The sequence below is a fragment of the Cupressus sempervirens genome, chromosome 10 (assembly GCF_028749045.1).
Source record: "Cupressus sempervirens isolate cs-2001-9-10 chromosome 10, ASM2874904v1, whole genome shotgun sequence".
Classification (NCBI taxonomy): domain Eukaryota; kingdom Viridiplantae; phylum Streptophyta; class Pinopsida; order Cupressales; family Cupressaceae; genus Cupressus; species Cupressus sempervirens.
Window position 1 is genome coordinate 339,755,983 of NC_143127.1, and position 21,682 is coordinate 339,777,664.

The window sequence follows — 21,682 nt, forward strand, 5'->3', positions numbered from 1 at the left end:
ACAGAGTCGTTGCATTTTTCTTTTCATTTTCCTTCTTCCTTCTCCTTTCATTACCTTGAAATTCATCCCAATTCTTGGGCTCTTCATACCCTGATTCAACAATCTCTCAAAAGTCTTTACCAATCAAAAACATTTTCATCTTAATTGACCAATATTGATAATCAGCTCCATTGAATACAGGAATTAACAAATTGTTTGTCATGATGATGCCTCCAAACACCTTCAACTCTGATACCAAATATAAAAATATACCAACAGCACTCTTTTTGTTTAATAAGAAAAACAATATACAGAAACAAAAACTAAGAACTAAGAACCCTATTTTCAAATAGACAAGGCTCTGTTTTGGAACATAAAACCTGTCTATTTAATGCAGCGTATAAAATAATGACAGTATGTATATTTCATTGCATATTTCTTATTGAATACCTTTTTTAATATCACCTCCTTAATTCTGAAAATTGTCTAACTCAAAGTGCATCAACATGAAAGAGAATGTCCACTTAAACTGAACCTACGATAAAGAATGTCCACTTAAACTGCTTGTAACAGTAGTTCAAATTTACTTCATGCAACCCAACTGACAATGCATAATCACATGATATATGCTGATTGGGAAATTTCAAACAGTTTTTATAAATTTTGCATTGATATAAGACTAAGAACCATGCATAATAATCTCATATCTAGTTGCAAATATAAACTAGTCCTAAATCGAGAAAATTCTGTTGGAACTGATGATTTGGAGCACATTTGAAACATCAATCTTCAGAATTTACCTTAGCAAGGGATTGCGCAAGAGATTCTTTTAAGAGTCTTCATAACTTTTATGCTCTCCAAACTGTTTTCACAGACAAAAGCTTTACGTTTGACATCTACCATGTACCTCTATCATCAAACTGTATTTCATATATCAATATTTTATGTCCTTCTAAGTCCAGTTTTTTCAACCATGATGCTCTGCTCTTTCATATTATAAGTGAGAAGTACTTTACTGATGACTGTCTCCTCATTTTCACTTTATAACAAGTATTATCATGCAATTTTGATTGGTTGCAATTGCCAATATTTTTTTGGACTGTCATTGCTCTCCTTTCTAAGGTTGTTGTGGCACTCTTAAAAGCTAACAAAGCTCATATATGCTAAACTTTTGTAGATGTAGTTCTATTCTGTTTGACTGCGAGAATATAAATATGGGAATAGGAATACTTATTCTCGAATATAAAATAGGGGTACATATTCCTAAACCAAAATTTGATGGAGAATTCATAGATCCAAAATTTATATTTTCTACAATAAATAAAATTAGAACAGGTATACGTATTCCAATTTCACCTACTTAAGTGGACTAGAAAATGCTCATTTTTTAGTAAAAATTAGAATACGTATTCCTATTTTATTCCTATTCTAATTCTGATTTGGTTCATCCAAACAGAAAATTATTGCCAAACTGTATATTTTCTTTTTTCCAACTATGAAGGGTGTAGACATGCTCACTTTCCTATTATCACTTGACCTAAATTGCTAAGTATGCTCACCACTATACATTAATACCTATTATTATTCTGACTTGCTTTTTTTAGCTAGGTCTCTGTATAAGGCATGTAAACATTAGGTATCTTTGACCCTTAAATCCCTTGTCGATAATTTGTTTCTTCATTGTAGCCACCTACACTTTTGTGGGCATCTCATGAGACTTTCACTTGATATTGTTGTTGGCTCATATGTGGTGCTTCATATCTCCCTAATTACAATCTTATCTTATAGTAAATCTTATCGAGGCATATGAATCTTATCTTATGGTAAAGATTTATCGTACTCACTTTGAACTGTTGCTTTGAATTTGTTTCCGTGTAGGAATGCATGCATATTTTGGAGTAGGCAGCCCTGTTTATTACCAAAAAATATTGCTCTTCCATTAACTCAACATTATGTCAAGCAGTTTGCATATATTTCATTTGAAGCATTTTACATAAACAACATTCGAAGTTATCTTCATGTGCTGATTAGTTAAGGTAATAAAATCTTGTATTTCCGAGTTGCAATGATAGTCACATATGTAATTGATCTCAATTCATTATTTTGTCATTAGGAGGTTATTTTTGTTAAATTTATATGAAATGGCATCCAATAATAGTCTATTTAATTTCTTCAGTAAGAACAATACATGCAGATAATTTCTGATCTTCATGTAAACAATGACATACCTGTCCCTCAAACTCCTCTGTGTAAAAACTAGTTTGGCCGGCATTAATATTCATGACCCCTGGGAAGAGCTGTAATCATTATGGAAATCTTCTAATAATCGGCCAGTTTTTAGAATTGTCAATTTATTTTTATTCTAACCGGCAGGCACTGCACTGTAAAATTTACTGTTAAATTTTATTCTAACCGGCAGGCACTCGCACACACTTCACTGTTAAATTTACTCTTTTTGGCACTGGAACACACTGCTTAAATAATTTATGTATTGCCTGCAATATTTAATATGTATTTGCAAACCAAACATACCTGAAAACGAGAAAATGTTCAGTTCCCCTTTCTTGCAAGCTTCTCCTTTGCACAATCTTAGATATCTAAGTTGGCTAACAGTCGTCAAAATTCCAAGGGTTTCATCAGCGTGGTGTCAAATGGGCCTTCCAAATGTATGCGAATTTTTAAATTAAAAAATCATTTTTTTCCTGAATTTTTTTTATTAAATTGAATTTATTTTAACACCTAAGTCCTCATATTATATGTTCATAGTGAAATTTTTTTGTCTTAATTATACCCTATAATAATAAGGTGTACTTAAATTTTTTAATGCAATTTAAAAATTCTTTATTAAGAATAATTAAAAAATAAGTTATTAATACATCTACTTTGCAAAATTGTCATAAAAAAAACTGATTGCACTTGATTGATTTCAACCATAAATAAAATATTTAATAAAGTCAATTGGGTGTCTTACTATAATTTGACACAAGCAGCATATGGGTCCTCGACACCTACAGAGCCAACTAAAAATATGCACATCATTGTCATCATAATTTCTACTCCATTGTCTAATTAAGACTCTTTTACCATGTATTGTCCAAACACGAAACACGAATCATGTGGAATGTGTTCACTAGACCTTTGTAACATTGCTCCTTATGAGCGGTATTTTGATTTTTATGATAAATGCTTATTAACCTTAGATTTCCTATCTTGGCTTACTATCATTAATATCGTGCAAAAAAACTTTTTCGTTTTGACTTTTGTTACAAACTCATCCCATAGTGTTGGTAAATCAAAATTAATTAATGGTGATAAGCCCTTTGTTCTCTTTAATATTAGAATTGTCCTACTTTTAAAACAACCTTATTTCATCTTCCTTTCCATTGCACATTACCCAAGCAACATGTGAAAATTACATGGATACTTGACTCAAGGTTTTGTAAGGTGTGAACATTCTATTCATGTATTTTTCAATAATCATAGTAAAGGCTTACCTTATTGTACTATATTATATTTTTTCCATCAAAGTATGTAAGACTACAAGTGTTAACCAAAAGAAACTCTTGACAATGGAGATATAGTTAGACATAATGATGTAGGAGCATCTTGCATCACAAAATAAAATGGGTCATAATTCTTTTAAAAAATTAAAAATTGTGGAAGAGAGAGAAAGTGACAAAAATTAGAGAAAAATAATAATAGAGAAAAAAGGGGAAAAGGCATTTCATTTACCAAAGTTCATAGGTGGCATTTTAGAAGTTGGTGGAAAGTTCATTATTTCATGTATTTAATGTTGGTTGCCAAGTTGACTTGTGGCTTGAAGGTGTATTTAATGAGAGTGTTTATTTAATTTGTAACTTTCTAGGATGACTTGTCTCTTAATTGGGTATAAGTAGAGGTTCTTGTGGAGTCTAGAGTCATTATTCATTCAGCATGGGATCCAACATGGAGGAAGTTAGCTAGAGAGGAGTAGCTAAGAAAAGAAAAGTTTGTTAGTAGAGCTAGTAGTTGTGGCTTGAAAAAATAAGAAAGTTGTTTGGTGGCTTGTGAACACAAGTTTAGATTTTTCTTGGGACTTTCTACTAGATTGCAGATCTAGACTAGCTAGGGTTTGGATCTTGTGAGATCTTATAGAGCAGTTTCTATATTTGCTCATGTATTTGGCAATGACCCGAAAGGCCTTACAGTTGGGCATGTTGGATGAAAATCTTATGATTATATCATGAGAATTGACATTGATGTGGATCTTAATCTTGGTGTTATTGTTTATATTTTGTTGTGCAGTTAATTGGGGGCTAGGATATCTCCTTTGGGGATTCTCCTACCTTGCACTGCATCAGGTGATAGCAGAGCGAGTTTTCCTGAATGTGTGGACTGATCACCAAATGTGAGGCAATTCACACTAGGACCTAGGATGAAGTTGATGTAGCAGCATCCTTGATTCTTATGTTACTTGGTGTACACTAGAAACTTGGTTCATACTATAGGGCTTGGTTATGCTTGGTTCTTGTATTGACCAAGTAGCTTGGTCAATAAAGGGAGATTGATTACGTATGTGGTGATGTCGACACTTGGCATGGTTTCTCTAACACTTGGTTTGGTCTTGGTCTCTATGGTGACTAAGTTATCTATAGGCTTACTATTGGCATTTAACTGTGTATAGGTACTTAGTTGCATTTGACTTATGGCTTGCATGGGCATTTAATGTAAGGGTTTATTTTAATTTGTAATGGCCTAGGGAAACCTATGGTTTAGTTGGGTATAAGTAGGGGTATTTTTTGGAGTCTTAAGGAAAATGGTAGATCATCTAGCTTGGAGAAAAGAATGAAGTATAGGAGAAAACTTTAAGAAGGGCTACTAGTTGAGGCTTGGCAAGCTAGGAGGTTACTTGGTGGGCTTGCAAGAAAAAGTTGAGATTTGGGGTTTTCTACCTGAGTGTTGATTTGGACTAGCTTGGATTGAGTTGGATCTTGAGAGATCTTACATAATTATTTTTATGGTAATTTATATTATATTTGGTCATAACTTGGAAGGCCTTAATGTCAAACACATTACATGTAGATAGTTGTTATATGAATAAAGAGTTTCATTTGATATCAAATTGTGTATCTTGTTGTTGTTTTTCCAGTATGTATTTATTTATAGGAATTCAAATTACCTCTAGTAGGGGTACCCATGAATTCTTGTTGGATCAGAAGTTTATTAGATATTAAAGCTTGATCTTCCTAAGTGAACCTGAAGATTGGATCTAGTTGGAGATTTGTTGCATAAGGTTTATGAAGATCTTTGAAGATGCCTTCGAGAAGATTAGAACCTAGGATAATTGTAAATCTTTGTGATGTGGCGAAGATGAAGATTTTTTTTAGACATTTGCTCAATTGGAAGCTAGTTTGACTGGTTGAGTTAAAGAAGGGATAATTGAATTTCACAGAGATATATGGAGCTAGATTCTACCAATCTAAAAGAGAGTGGTCTAGCCAGTCAAGAAGATTGTGGAGAGAAGAAGGAAAATTATTGTTGAGGAAAAGGTAAAGGATGGCTTCATTAAAGCTGAAGAGGATTTTTTTTAATGATTACTTAGATGGATCTGACATGAAAATCATAGAGCATCTTATAGTGGATGACGAGATTATATATTGTGAGAATTCACATACAGATGTTTCTATTAATGTAGAGTTGGATGTTGCTAGCATGGATTCACTAGTTTCTAATGTGGTTGAGGATCTACATGATACTATGGATCTGTATGTTCATGACTTATATGTGGCTGACATGGCTAAAGATTTATATGTTGCTTTTATTGTGAATTTGACCTTACATATTGTTGATTTGATTTGGGAGTTACCTTATTTTTCTAATATGGATTTCATATTTGAGGATATTATTGTTGGTGGTTGCAATCAATTGCAAAGATCATTGGTGAAGCATTATGTTCAATTTGTTCCTGGAAGTGAGCTTGTTGATTGTTGACATTCATTTGATTCTTGTGTCTAAGCGGATGAAGCATAGATGGTTGATTTTTAAATCTATTCTTCTATCTAGGATGGATTGGAAACCTTTAGTGAAGGTGATGTTGTATGAAAATATTTCTTTTGGCATCAAAGTATGGGACATACTTTTCTATCTACCTAGGGACTCTAATGCAGGAGCATCTTGCATCATAAAATAAAATGGGGCATAAATTTTTTTTTTTAAATTCTAGAGGAGAGAGAAAGTGACAAAAATTAGAGAAAAGTAATAATAGAGAAAAAAATGGGAAAAGGGCATTTCATTTATCAAGATCTATAGGTGGCAGTTTAGAAGTTAGTGGAAAGTTCCTTATTTCATGTATTTAATATTTATTGCCAAGTTGACTTGTGGCTTGAAGGTGTATTTAATAAGAGGCTTTTTAAAAAAATTTAATTGTTGGGTTTACTTGTGGCTTAGTTGGATACAAGTAGAGGGTCTTGTGGTTTCTAGAGTCATTATTCATTCAACAAGGGATCCAACATGGAGGAAGTCAGCTAGAAAGGAGTAGTTGAGATGAGGGAAGCTTTTTAGTAGAGCTAGTAGCTACAGCTTGGAAAAATAAGAAGGTTGTTTGGTGGCTTGCAAGCATAAGTTTATATTCTTCCTGAGTTTTTCTACCAAATTATAGATCTTGACTAGGTAGGGTTTGGATCTTGAAAGATCTTGTACAGAGGCTACGATATTTGCTTATGTATTTGGTTGTAACCCAAAAGGTCTTATAGTTGGGCATGTTGGATGAAAATCTTATGATTATATTATGAGAATAGGCATTATTGCGGATCTTAATCTCTATGTTATTGTTTAGATTTTATTGAATGGTTAATTGTTGGGGGCTAGGGTATCACATAAACACGAGATTATGTTTGATTAACTAGTTTTGAAGGGACCTTGAAACCCTCTATAGTAAGAAAACTAAAAGACAAACCATTAAGAATAGTAAAATAGAGATACACCATGAAACAATACAAGAGTAGCCAAGAGGCATAAAGAACACAAGAGATAGAAATTCAAAGAAAATAGACACAAAAAAATGATAAAGTAGATTGGGCAGAAACCAAAGAAAGAAAGCACACTAGACTAGAAATTTGAGAAGTTCAATGATTTCTTTCTCCATTGTTTCCATATCTTTAGTAGCCTTTTTACTTTACTAAACTTTATTAGATGCAATTTGATCTTTCTTTTTGGCAATGTCTCTAGTTCTTTCACTAGGGCCAAAAGTAGCATTCCTAGGTCTATCTTTCTCACCAGCAATGTAAACATTGGCCTTATTATTACTCGAACTCTCCAAATTTTCCACCAATATTGTGAGATAGGAAATGGAGACCTTCAATATTTTTTAGCTTTGGTTCCCAATGATCCTAAGCTCAGCCTCAAAGCTAGTATTTCTATCCTCTAAGGATAAAATTTTGTGCTTAATTTCTTTGAATTTGTTAGCATCCCTATCTTTGCTAATCCTCTCACCCTTATCATCCATACCTAAGCTCATACCTTCCATAATTTATTTCCCCATGGAAATTCCCTCTAAGAGGTTGTATTTACTTTTCATCACCCTTAACTTCAACTAGATATCTTTAATTTTCTAGAATGATCATTTAATTACTTTCTAGAAATCAAATACCCCATTCCTAGAAACCTAGAAAATACCAATGACATATTTACATCTTGAATCACTAAGGATAGTCATAAAAGGGTCAATGAGAGGCTCAAGGTTCACATCTTCCCTATTAGTAGTAGCACCAGCCACAAAAACATGCTTTACCTTGCAGCCTTAATGTTATACTAGTTAGCCTTATCAATTTAGCCCTTCACTTTCTCATCAAAAGTGGGGTTCAATATTATATTCCTCAATATCCTCCATACCTTTGTATATAGTATCCTCATCCTTGGGCTAAAAGGGAGGAGAAAGCTTTTCAGTTTTCTCCTAAGGGTTGTGAGTCTTGTTTGAGAGCCTAATAGTCTTCTTCTTATTATCTCTCAAATCATCCTTGTTAGGTTAAATTTCCTCATCATTCTCATTAAACTCATCCTTTGAATAAACTATCCCTTTCTTTGTCTTCCTCTTTCTCGGTCATTTTTTGGTGGGCTTCGGGGTATTTTTCCTTTTTAAAGAGGAGGCTAGAGATTTTACTTTTTTTATGAAAAAGCTTCACACCCTCCTCATTTGATTCAAAGTACCCACTAATCTTAGTGTCTAAAATTTCCTCTTCATGAAGAGACTCAGAGACTTATATTTCCTTGTTTAACTCTAAATGGTGCTAATGAATAAAAGGGCCAACAATATTATCCTTGACATGTTCATAAATCAAGATTGTAAGACCATCATGGATAAGAGTATTAAAGTCTTCCTTTGACTTAATTCTATTAATATTGGTATTCAAAGAAGTTTAAAAATAAGGTAGAATTGACACCTTCCTGTTATGAAAGAAATGATTTAGCAACACATAATGGTAAGTAAAAACCCTAGAAACCCTAACATCAAGGGTACCGTACTCCATAATGGACCTAAGAACCATTCTAGAAACCTTTTTGATAGCATGAGGTGAGTAGTAGGTTTTGTCAACTTTAACTAGAGCACTCTTTTCCTTGTCACACATGAGAAATCTTATCATAGTTGTGTCTGATAACCTTCTATCCCTATAATTTTTTTTCTCAATAGAATGGATGCTAGAAACCATACAAATAACTTCCTCATCAATATTTACTTTCCTACCATCTATAAAGAGTCTACCATTATCTTGTTCCTTAGAAAAGAGTCTAGTAATAGTAGGGTTACCTCCATGTAGATGCTCTATAAGAAAGGTGAGACCTCATGTCTGTAAATTTCTCACACACTATTTTTGGCCTTCTAGTTGCCATAAGAAATAGGTTCCCTTCTTATCCTCAACCCACCAATTGTCATAGTTGAGAAATACTCAGCACTAGGCTTAGAGATAACTCTTGCAATGTAGTCACTATAAAAAGGGATAGTCCAAATAGCTAAAATTAACACCAATAAATCTTGGGGAGGAAAACTTCACCTAGTAAGCATACAACAAAGAATTCTAATAAATGCCATGTCTACTAGAAGGACTATTGTCTTTCAAAATTTTCTTTACTTGATCAAATTATAGGGATCACATCATCATAAAAAATTTATTCATTTTCCATGTATTATATCATAAACAAGGTGAGAGTTAACATCTTCAGCAAGATCTCTCTAAAGATACCATATCAACAATTTCACCGCCACATTAGAAAAGGAGATAAAAAAAGCAATAGACTCCATATAAACATGTGAAATATATATATTTTTAAATGAGATAATAATTTCCTTAGCCTTATTGATGATATTTGAGATGGTCCACAAAGGAGGGATAAGGCCCTTAAAAAACATAATGATGTTATTGGAATCCCCCATAAGCTAAATTATAGAGACACCTATGATTTTTCTTCTTTCTTCATGTTTATCTCCTCATTAGTATAATAGGTCATATATGATCACCTTCATTTATGTAATTTGCATTTTATACCTTTACAAAATAGTGACTATCTTTCAACTCACAAGCATGAGCCTTTTCATCATATAATATGTATACTCCTTCGACATATTTTGAATGATGATTCTCACATCCTTGATGTATATGGTTGTTTAATATAAAAATTCACACTATTGGAAACTTACAATTGGAACAATTTTTATTTTTTCATTGATGTCAAATCTACTAATAAGAAATATTTCTACCTAATCTAAATATCATATCTATTTGATTGATGAAGAGGATTTGAGAAATTTCTTGTAACAATAGAACCTAGAGGAAAGGTTGAGTTATGAAACGGAAGCTACAATGGATATTTGACTAGTTAGACTTTGATAAGACATAATGATTGTTTATATCAAGAAACTTAAACTAAGCCAGGCACTAAAGTAAAAGGTTAAGGAATGTCAAATGATGCTACTGTCAAATGAGCCATAGTAAGTGCAAAGAAAATCTAGTGTTGAACAGGCATCAATATTGATCGAGAAAGATAATTGATGCCAAGCTAAGAGTGTTACAGTGACCAAGTGCTTAAGTGATGACTGCATGTCAAAACTTAGTGATTGTCAAGTAATAGTATTGAGAATGAATTTGAGGAAATTATAATTCCCAGACAACTTAGTTGATTTCTTGGGAGATGTAAATTGTGTTGAAGAAAATATTGATGAGTTGGATCATTAAATTCAAAGTGAGGATTAGGTAAACACCTAATAGATGGAATCCAAAGAAGTTTCTAGAGGATGATCAAGAAGGTGGATAGATACAATGAATTGTGTTGAACCTAATTGTAAATGCTAAGATCTAAAGTGATCATGGAAAATAGAAAAGAAAGAACCACCTACCTAAAGAGATACAAATCCAAACTCAAGGAGAAGAGTGTGAGTGTGAGGCACATATAGAAGAAGGTTGATTAGAGATGCACAAGTGTGAATGTGAAGCTAAAGGAGATTTATTATGCCGATGCTGCTAATATTGATAAGTGAAGTGTGAGTCAAAGGCTTAAGTTTTGTTAGAAGGAAAAGATTGATTTCTTAAAGGGTTCTCAAGAGAATCAAGAATAGAGATTATAGTGGAGGGCTTATCAGTATCAACATATGAACCAAATAGTGATATGAACTTACAAAGTGAGTTGTAATCATACAAATCAAGGCCCTACTATTTTCTTTCTAATCATTGTAAACTATTTGTATTGAAATCCTTTTAATAGAGGTTGACCTAATAGTCATTTGAAGGACTATGTAGTTTATGTCAATCCTTTAATAAGGTGACATTCTAAATGGAATTGTCAAAGTCCTCTGAAAAGGCCACTCCTAACAGGGTGATTAAATCCTCTAACTAGGCCACATTTAACAATGTATCTTGTAAACCTTTACAAGGGTTGGCTCCTAACAGAGCTCACTTTGAAAGAGTGAAAGAGCGGTGATGTGTTGCTGGTGTTTTTTTTGAAATTGGGTTTCCACATAAAATCCTAGTGTCAAACTTGTGTTGAATTCTTTATATGTTTTACAATTTATATTTAGCAAAGTATGTTATATTTGAGATAGTAATTTTACTAGTATAATAAAGACTGAGCAACAACAGGACATGTAGAACACTAGGTGTTTTATATTTAATTATTAAAATGGTACTTATGGACCTTGAGTAACTAATTCACCCCCCCCTCCCCCAGTTATTCTAAACATTTATAATAGACATGAGCTATAATTATCTTAGCCTTGTCTATTTAATATGTATCATAAAAGAAAGAAAGAAAAATGATTTGATTATTTCATACATTAAGAACCCTTGATGTGTTTTTCTCTTAATTATAAAGTATGGAAATTGATAAGATTCACATTTAATCTTCATTTTTAGTTTTTCATGAGAGGGATATAATAGTGACCACAACATTCTTAAAACCTCTTTTTCTAATCACAAATAGGTTTATATGTGTAACTTATCCTATGTAATTTATTTTTTAACTCGTGGACTTATTTAATCAAATAATCCATGTTACAAACCAAAAATTAAAATCCAAGATTTGAAAATCTGCTCTCTAATGTTGGAGTGGGATAATGGAGGATTTGATTCTTCTCCAAGAAATGATTTCTAGGAGGCTGGAATGAGGTTAGTGGACAACAAGGAGGACCAAATAAAAAAATACGTTAGGGGCATTTGCCAAGGTGAGTTGTCATATTTGTCAACTGGTTATTTCTCTACTCTTTTTTCCTCTGAGATTGTAGGGTTAGAGAAATTTTTGGGTCCCCTAGTTCTCATTCAGAAGATCCCCAACATGACTATGATTGGATCATTATTCCTTAAGGACAACTAGAAAGCCTTGTTTGGAGTGGTCCCTAAAGTTGAAAAGGGATGAATTTATGTGGCAAATAATTAGGAAGGTGCTTGTGTCCAAATCAAGAATAGCTCGCTAGATGGGTAAGTGCACCAAGTTGTGGTGCCAAAAGGGGGGTATAAGTGGACATCTTTTTTCTAAAATCAGCAATTTCTAAAATTCAACGAGAATTTGAAGATAGTTACGCTCAAAATTTTAAGATATGACAAAAAAAAAAGTAGTAATCCTTTAAATCTAGTTTCTAAACTACTAATTTTTTTCCAAAATGATTTAGTTTTAGGTCTTCAAAAAAGGGGGCCACGGAAAGTGGTACTATGTATTACAAAAAAGAATAACATAGTACAAAGTGTGGGCCCCCTAAAATTTTAACATTCTTTTTGAAATTCTTTAATTGCTCTAGTCAAAAGTTACCTAAGACTATGTAGTTTATCCTAGGTTTTTTAGGTAATTTTATAATGTATATTTTTTTAATGAATTGTTTAATTAGAGACATCCCAAAAATGTGAAATATCTGTGTGATCCCCCTAGAAATGATTGAAAACTAATCTAAAGTCAAAACTTCTTTTTTTCAAAGTGTGTACAATAGAGTCTAGTTTCTAAAAAACTAATTTGTTGCAATATTCGATGAACGAGCTAAAATCTATAACCCAATTAGTACATGTTAGTTTTTGACAAAAAATAGACATACATTCAAAATAAATTACAGATAAAAGGCTTAAAATAGTTCAAATAAAAAATAAATTATATGGTTATATAGCTAACACAGAGACCTACAATGTCATGTAACCTAATTTTATCGATGCTCAACCACGAGGAAACTTGAAGGAGAGCACACAAGAAAAATCAATCATTTTTTGTGTGTTTGTAACAAAACACATCTCAGACTAGTTTACAGACTCCAAACCTTTAGGTTGGATCCCCAAGGAAAAACCAAACCTTAGGCTTGGTAGAATACAAAACTTTAATAGTGCATGCACCCCATAGTGTGTGTGTGTGTGCGCGCTATAGTGCCCATGCATTATTCAAATATTTTTAAATTTAAGTCTTAATAGCATGTGTGTAATTTAGTGCACATGCACTATTGCAACCTAAATAGTGCATAGAGAGGGAAGGAGAGAGGCAAAGCAAGAGCAAGAGAGAGAGGAGAGCTGGGGGATGGGTGTGTGTGTGTGTGTGTGTGTGTGGGACAGAGAGAGAGAGAGAGAGAGAGAGAGAGAGAGAGAGAGAGAGAGTAGGGGATGGGAGAGGGGAGAGGGAGATTAGGGGATGAGAGAGAGAGGAAGTGAGAGAAGTAGTAGGGGTGGCAAAGAGAGAGTACAGGATGGGAGAGAGAGGAAGTGTGTGTGTGTGTGAGAGAGAGAGAGAGAGTAGGGGTGGCAAAGAGAGTACAGGATAGGAGAGACAGATTGAGAGTAGGGGATGGGAGAGAGAGAGTAGGGGTGGTACAGAAAGATTGAGAGTAGGAGGTGGCTGAGAGAGAGAGAGAAGGTAGTGGGAGAGGGAGAGAGAGAGAGAGGAGGATGAGATTGTGTGCATGAAAGAGAGTACAACATGGGAGAGAGTGTGAGAGTGTGAGAGAGTAGGGGTGGTAGAGAGAGAGTAGGGTATGGGAGAGGGGAGAGAGAGGAAGTGAGAGAGAGTAGGGGTGGTAGAGAGAGAGTATGGGATGGGAGAGATAGATTGAGAGTAGGGGATGGGGGAGAGAGAGTAGGCAATGGGAGAGAGAGAGAGAGAGAGAGAGAGAGAGAGAGAGAGGATGGGAGTGTGTGTGTGTGTGTGAATAGGGAATGGGAGAGGGGGGAGAGAGAGGGGGATGTGTGTGTGTGTGTGTGTGTGTGTGTGTGTGCGTGCGCATGCATGTGTGAAAGAGAGAGAGTAGGAGATGGGAGAGAGAGTATGGAATGGGAGAGACAAATTGAGAGTAGGGGATGAGGGAGAGAGAGTAGGTGGTGGGAGATAGAGTGGGAGAGGGAGAGAGAGAGAGGAGGATGGGTGTGTGTGTGTGTGTGTGTGTGTGTGAGAGAGAGAGAGAGAGTAGGGAATGGGAGAGGGGGGAGAGAGAGGGGGGATGTGTGTGTGTGTGTGTGTGTGTGTGTGTGTTTGAAAGATAGAGAGTAGGGGATGTGAGAGGACATAGAGAGAGTAGGTGGTGGGAGAGGGAGTGAGAGAGGGGGATGGGAGTGTGTGTAAGAGAGAGAGTGTGAGAGAGAATAGGGGTAGTAGAGAGAGAGTAGAGAGGGGGAGAGAGAGGGAGAGAGAGAGAGAGAGAGTAGGTGGTTGGAGAGGGAGTCGGAGAGGGAGAGAGAGGGGGGGATGGGAGTGTGTGTCTATGAAAGAGAGAGTATAAGGGATGGGAGAGGGGAGAGAGAGAGAGAGAGTAGGGAATGGGAGAGATAATGAGAGAGGGGGGGATGGGAGTGTGTGTAAGAGAGAGTAGGGGGTGGTAGATAGAGAGTATGATATGGGAGAGAGTGTGAGAGTGAGAGAGAGAGTAGGGGGTTAAAAAGAGAGAGTATGGGATGGGAGAGGGAGTGAGAGTAGGGGATGAGAGTGAGAGAGAGAGAGAGAGGAGGAGGAGGAGGAGGAGGATGAGAGTGTGTGAGTGAGAGAGAGTAGGGGATAGAAGAGGGGAGAGAGAGTAGGGGATGGGAAAGGAGAGAGAGGGGGGTGGGAGTGTGTGACAGAGAGAGAGTAGTGGGAGGGAGAGGGGAGAGAGAGAGTAGCTCGAGAGAGAGTAGGGTATGGAAGAGAGAGAGTAGGTGGTGGTAGAGGGAGTGGGAGAGGGAGAGAGAGGGGGATGCGAATGTGTGTAAGAGAGAGAGTAGGGGATGGGAGAGAGAGCAGGGGGTGGCAGAGAGAGAGTAGAGAGGGAGAGAGTGAGTAGAGAGAGAGAGGATGAGAGAGAGAGTAGGTGGTGGGAGAGGAAGTGAGAGAAGGAGAGTGAGTGGGAGAGAGAGTAAGGGATGGGAGAGTAGAGAGAGAAAGAGAGGGGGATGGGTGTGTGTGTATGAAAGAGAGAGTAGGCGGTAGGAGAGGGAGTGGGAAAGGGAGAGGGAGAGAGAGGGGGTGGGATTGTGTGTAAGAGAGAGAGTAGTGGATGGGAGAAAGTGTGAGTGTGAGAGAGTAGGGGATGGGGGAGAGAGAGAGAGAGAGAGAGAGAGAGAGAGAGAGTAGGCAGTGGGAGAGGGGGAAGGGAGTGTGTGAGAGAGATCTAGAGAGTAGGAGATGTGAAAGGAGAGAGAGAGGGGGGATGGGAGTGTGTGGGTGTGTAAAAGAGAGAGAGTAGGCAATGGGAGAGGGGAGAGAGAGAGAGTAGGGGATGGGAGATGGAGTAGGTGGTGGGAGAGGGAGTGGGAGAGGGAGAGATAGGGGGATGGGAATGTGAGAGAGAGAGTAGGGGATGGGAGAGAGTGTGAGAGTGTGAGAGAGAGTAGGGGTGGCAAAGAGAGAGTATGAGATGGGAGAGAGAGAGAGAGAGAGAGAGAGAGAGAGAGAGAGAGAGAGAGAGAGTAGGGGATGGGAGAGAGAGAGTAGAGAGGGAAAGAGAGAGAGAGTGAGTGAGAGAGATAGTAGGCAGTGGGAGAGGGAGTGGGAGAGGGAGAGGGAGAGGTGGAGATCAGAGTGTCTGTGAGAGATCTAGAGAGTAGGGGATGGGAGAGGGAAGAGAGAGAGGGGGGATGGGAGTGTGTGTGTGTGTGTGTGAAAGAGAGAGAGTATCCCAAGAGAGAGAAAGAGAGTAGGTGGTGGGAGTGGGAGAGAGAGAGAGAGAGAGAGGGGAGATGGGAGTGTGTGTAAGAGAGAGACTAGGGCATGGGAGACAGTGTGAGAGTGTGAGAGAGAGTAGGGGGTGGTAGAGAAAGAACACAATGGGAGAGAGAGTGTGAGAGTAGGGGATGGGAGAGAGAGTAAGTAGTGTAAGAGGGAGTGGGAGAGGGAGAGCAAGAGAGAGAGGAGGATGAGAGAGAGACAGTAGCTTGAGAGAGAGTAGGGGATGGGAGAGAGAGAGACTAGGCAGTGGGAGAGAGAGGGAGGGAGAGAGAGAGAGAGAGTAGGGGATGGGAGAGGAGAGAGAGAGTAAGGGATGGGAGAGAGAGAGTGAGAGAGAGACTAGGCAGTGGGAGAGGAAGTAGGAGAGGGAGAGTGAGAGAGAGAGAGTAGGGGATGGAAGAGGAGAGAAAGTAGGGAGAGAGAGAATAGGGGATGGGAGAGAGAGTAAGTAGTGGGAGAGGGAGAGTGAGAGAGAAAAAGTAGGGGATGGGAGAGGAGAGAGAGAAAGAGAGAGAGAGTAGGGGATGGGAAAGGAGAGAGAGTGAGAGAGAAAATGATGGGAGAGGAGAGAGAGTGAGAGAGTAGGGGATGGGAGAGAGAGAGTAGGCAATGGGAGAGGGAGTAGGAGAGGGAGAGCGAGAGAGAGTAGGGGATGGGAGAGGAGAGAGTGAGAGAGAGTAGCGGAATGGAGAGGAGAGAGAGGGAGAGTAGGGGATGGGGGATGGTGGGCTAGGGAAAGATTTATTTTCACATAGTGCATACACACTATAGTGTGTATGCACTTTATAATGTGTATGCGCTATAATGCATATGCACTATGTGAAATCACCAAAAAATGGTCATAAAGCAAGTTTAGGTCCCTATTGATCCATATTCTACATTTTGTCTATTGTGCGTTCTATTTCTCCAATAGAAAACATGAATTTCAAGCTACTGGAAGTTAGCAAACACTATTTGAAGACTTTTTTAAGCTAGCAAACACCAAATTGGAAAGACAAAGAGGAAGAATTGGAAAGACAAAGAGAATTGATGAGACTGTTATGCTCAAGAAGACAATTGAATTGTGAAGCTACACCATCTTCCAATGTTGGAGTCATATCATCCCCTCATGTTGAAGAGATGCTAATTTGTAGATCTGACAATGTACACACTCCATCATGTCATGTTGAAGGCACAACATCAACATATCAAGTAGGTGATATTCCATCTTTTGCATCTTATTGCCAAGGCACATCATCTTCAGTTCAAGGTACGCAAAACACTCAACTTTATGTTGAGTTTCAAAATGTTGAGGGAATGGAAAAGATTATAACACCTTCCAAAATTTGTTTTAGAAGACCAAAATATTTGATTGATATTGATACTAACATTTTGAAATCAATGCCTGACAAGATTAGCAAGTGTACTTGTTGAAGAAAAGTTAATCACATGTGGAGATTATTCTTTGAAGAATTAAATATTATAGGTTAATGTCAATTATTTGTTGAAATGATGAGGAATTTGAAATTTAGGCCTATCATGAAGATTCTTAGGCTAAGAACGATGGATGATTCAAATGAAAAAAGTATTATAAAGAATCTAATGAGTGCTTATGACAAAGTGGGTTCTAAATCACACACCAAAGATAGTAATATCACAAGATGAGTATTGACATCAACAATAGTAAGTACTCAAATGAAGAAAGATCAACTCATGAGAACGATAAGAAAAACATTAAAAATTGGTAGAGGTACTCTAAAGAGAGCCATGCTAAGGCATGAGAGATTGGAAGATCCAACAAAAAATGAGTTATGGACATTTAGCAGTAGACTACCACAAAAGGATAAAACAATTAGTGAAGCTTTGAAATCATTAAATGAATATTTTTGTAAAAATAACACACATGTCTTCCCTAATCAAAGAGATGTTGTAAGAAGGAGGATTGGTAGCCAAAATTGCGACCCACATGTAAAACATTTTTTGGACTCAACTCAAACACATTTTTTTGCAAAATTTATTGGTATGTATCCTCAAATTTGAATAAGTCAAATATTTTTTGAGAGAAGTAAACTTTTTTATGTGAAGATAAATCACATATGCACAACTTATTGTTGTAGGATACATATTGAATTTTCTAACCATTTTGATGTTTTTAGGCATATATGTGTGTTTTTGCATTCTAATTTTGTTTTGTAGGATTGTGACATGAATGAGCCACAAATATCTTCAAGGAAATTAATATCCAACATTTTACATGAAATAGGTGATGGCCAACAATTTTACAAAACATCATGCTTGGATGGTCTATGCTTATTTTGTGGTTCTTTGCAACTTTTATTAACTTGTGAAGATATGGATAGTACACATGCGATTGGAAATGAAATAGTAGATTATGAAAAATTTAAGATAGTGACATATGCCCTAAAAGATGGAAAACAGGGTAAAAGATATGATTTAGTTATTGAAAAGATTCCAGTGTATGAATTCATGAAGATTTTTCATGAAAAGATTATTTATGAGTATGCAAGGCATACACATAGAGCTCGATGGCTGAATTTGAAATTCAAGTTGTGCAATGATACATTTCCACTAGATACCATTGTTTTGGTTATAGACTCTGTAGAGAACTACACACTACAACCACAAAATGAGGTACAAGAAAAGTATTAATTCTTCTCAATAGGTTTCCATATTTGTTCACATAACATTTATGCATTCACCTACAAGTACATAGGTTGACAGGAAGATTTTGAGGGAGTACCATTTTTACATCATCGATGATTGATCACATTCTATGGATTTTGTACATGGTTGTTTTCAACTATTTTATGGAAATTTGGCTAACAAGGGCATAATATATCGTTAGCACATTATTTGGTCAGACAATTGCATATCTCAATTCAAGAATGCACATATATTCTATTAATTGGGTAGGATGCAAAGGTTGTGTAGAATTTAATATATGTCGAATTTCATAGAGGCTAGTCATGGAAAGGGAGAGCATGATGGTGTAGGCGCATGCATCAAAAGAGCCTTATCTCATGAAGAACTAAAGTACAAAGATGGAACAATATTGATAGATGCAAAATCCATCATGTAGTGGTGTAAAGCTATAATAAGTTCAGGTAAGGAAGGTGAGTCTACAGTTCATAGATTTTTTTGGTTGATAGATAATACTAACATTGCACCATATGAGGATTGTTGCACACTCACTGGATCAAGTGAGTTGCACTCTTTTAGAAGCTCTAATGCAGGTTCATGGAATATCCATATATGAAAAATGGCATCCTATTTTCCATCATGTGCACAAAAAAATTGGAATGACTATGAGTTGGCTAAATGGGTGGAAAAATGGAACATACAGGTTTTGGACTCAATTGACACATATTGTCCCCCACAAGCACTAGAAATGGTAGAGATGGATTTGTCTATTGACTTTGACCACTTTTCTAATCTAGTAAAACCTCATAATATATATATTTATATATCTTTGTAATTTCAATTTGTAATTTTATAACTTTTGCCTAAGTATTTTTTGAATTAATGACCACATTTTGTACATTTATCACTATAGGCCATGCTTTTGTGGTTATTGCACCTAAAGACAATGAAGAAGGGATAGATTATTATTTTTGTCATCGTGTCCAAGCCAAAAAAAAATTGAATGACTTGGTTATAGATGGTGAAGGTTTAGAGTACCATATTAGTGCGGTGGTTGTAACCAGCACATGGCTTAGACGATATTCTATGAAAAACCCTAACTTGTGGTTATTTGAGGATTGGAAAATAGAGAGGAAGATTCTTCATTATTCAAACCTTGTTGTCGCATCAAATATCCACTTGATAAAATATGATGGAAAACCACATAATAAGATTCTTTGGAAATTTTGCGAGTCAGACCACGAGGCAATACTTGAGACATTAAAATGTAGAGTAGATCTAGTTGGTTCATTATATTGAATAGGGAGAGAGAAAAAGAGAGAAAGAGTGGTCAATTGAATCCTTTGTGTCATTATAAGCCAGGATACCAAATTGAACCAAATGTCAAATTTGAGGAATTTGAGTTATTTTGTATGAAATAAGGAGTTTGTAGGCCTTTAGATAAATTTAAATGCCTTGGGGTCTTTGCACAAAGATTTAGGTGTCTAGGAGGTTATTGAAGCAAAAATGTCAATGTTGTCATCCAAAAAAAACTCAAAATGACAACTTTTCTTGCTAAATAATTGAAAAGGAAGTTGAACATTGGCATAACCATTTGAATGATGGTTATGGTCGTTGGAGGCAAGGATTACATGTTTAAAAATATTGTACATGGGGAGGAAAACATAGTTTTATGTTAGCATAACATAGTTGTAAATGGAGTTGTAGGAAGGAGAGGAAGAGTTCCATGGGGTTGAGTTGATTCTATGAACCCATCTTCAAGGACTTACTTTGGAAACCCAGCCTAATTAGGCCTATTAGGTCTATAGACTAAAATGGAGTTTGGGTATGTTAGAATGGAGTTAGCCCTTGATCCTTTGGAGTCTTCAAGAACTAGGTAAAAGGTATTTGAAAAGGTGATAAGTTGGCCTTGTCCTTTGGAAAGTTTGGAAGTTTTCCAAGGAAAATGAAATTTTGACCTACTAGGATTTCTAGGCCTAAGTTAGGGATATTGATCCTTTGAAGGTGTTGGGGCCTTGAAAGTGCATGTATCCTAGTGGTTTAGTCCTAGAAATGTTGAATCAAGTCTAAGTTTGAAGTCTTGAAACATTTTTACTTGTTTTTCCTTAATTGGCCTAGTTGAGGGCAAGTGTCCCTAAAGCCATATTTTGATCCAAGTTTTCCAAGAGCCCTAGGAAAAGGGAAGGACATTAGGAGAGTGGAATCCACTTGGATAAAAAAAGGTCATCATTTGGCAAAGGCTGGTAACCAAGAAATTATCCTAAAGTGGGTTTGAGTACCCTTAGAGGTTTAAGCACCAAGTGGCAAAAGTAGGTTGTGTTCTCTGCATCAATAAGGGTCATTAGACCTAGGTCTGATAGCTAGGGTGTAAGAAGTCAAAATGTATTTGGAAGTGTTAATAACTAGCCTAAAAGTCAAGGAATACCTTACCATAGGGAAATGAGAAACTTAAGGGATAAGTCTCTAGCTTAGGGAAGGGTCCTTAGCATGGAATTGCTAAGGGATAGCCCATTTAACAAGTTAGAAGTGTTAGAAAGTATTTTGCATATAGTAGAAGTTTGAATTGCATAGGCAGGGATAGAAAAGAGTAAAGAACATATTGTTTCATCATAAATAACGAAGTATATTGAGATCTGGCTTTCTTTAAAAGGGTTCAAAGGTAGATTGAAGGTCATCATCAACATTATTATTTTTTAAACATAACCTTTCAATATGTTGCTCTTGATTTTTGTTTGGTAAGAATTAAGTATAAATCTACACAAAAATCCATTTGCATTGTGGCTCATGTCTCTTAGTGGTGCAAGAGCACTCTCACATGGAATGGTGAAATAAGGGTGTTTGGGCCTCTTAGGTTCACCTTTAACCCTTTCGTATGGCCCATTAGCAATTTGGGTATATTATGAGCTCATTGCTCAATCAGTTCACAAGGGCACAATTTATGTAATTTTAATGCATATACTTATAATATAGGGTCTAGTAGTTGTGTTGGGTCAATATAAACTCACTTGAATGGTTAAAATGCCTTTTAGGCACTAAAATGTTAAAAATACATTAAAAGTACAAAAGTTGCTATGCAACTTTACAACTTTTTGCATAACTAAGCAAAAATACTTCTAATCTTTCCTCCAATAGTCAAACCCTTTCAAATATGGTTGGATCAGTTGGGGAAGACCTTCATATAGCCTTTTCAAGTGAGTGGAAGGTACAATGTACATTTTTGGCATTGAAATCAATAAAAACAACCTTGTTTTCAACATTCTAGGCTATTTTTTGCATGGTATGGTCATGTATAGATGTCTAGGGATCTATTCTTGGTATGGTTGGATAGATATTTGAATCATCTTTATAATACAATTGGTTTGAGGTCTTCAAATTCTTTAGAACTTAAATTATTCCTATTTTAGTGCTGACAGCTTGAAATTTAAGGGTTTCAAGGGTT